The sequence below is a fragment of the Eurypyga helias genome, unplaced genomic scaffold (assembly GCF_000690775.1).
Source record: "Eurypyga helias isolate BGI_N326 unplaced genomic scaffold, ASM69077v1 scaffold24881, whole genome shotgun sequence".
Lineage (NCBI taxonomy): Eukaryota > Metazoa > Chordata > Aves > Eurypygiformes > Eurypygidae > Eurypyga > Eurypyga helias.
Genome location: NW_010229298.1, coordinates 11275 through 11879, shown reverse-complemented (window position 1 = coordinate 11879; position 605 = coordinate 11275).

The window sequence follows — 605 nt, the reverse complement described above, 5'->3', positions numbered from 1 at the left end:
ACCCTCATGCCAGGGTTCAGGCCTGAAAATGCTCATCCGAAGGCGGCATCGCTGAATTGTGTGTTTTCCAACTGCGAAGAGCATCGATCCCGCGCCGTTGGGAGACGTTGGCTGGGTTTTAGCTCGGATTCCTGCGGTGTGAGCATCCCCAGGGTTTAACTTCTGTAAAAGAAACCACCCGTCTCTCTTATTTTTCTCTTTCCGCGCTCAGGCCGGGGAGAAATAAAATACCCGGGACGGAGACGTAGGGTTCGTGTCAGCGCGGAAGCGCCGGGGCTCTCCTTGGATTTCCCGAGGTGTTCATATGCATCCTCCCGGATTTCATCAATTTGAGCCAGATTTTCAACCAAAAACCCCTTTATTTTCCATAACGGGGAATCAGCTGCACCGAGTCCTCGCCCTGCTCCCCTTAGGAATGACGGGAGGGGAGTAAACTCGTCCCCAAACCCCTTTTTCTCCCCCTTCAATGCCTAAATGTCACCTCAGGAGGAGAAACTTGTGAGCGGGAAGGACTAGAGCCTGGACCCGCTTTTCCACGCGGATGCTTCCTCCAGGAAACGGCTTTTTCCCCCTTGGATTCCGTTCATCCTGGCAGCTTTAGGCGC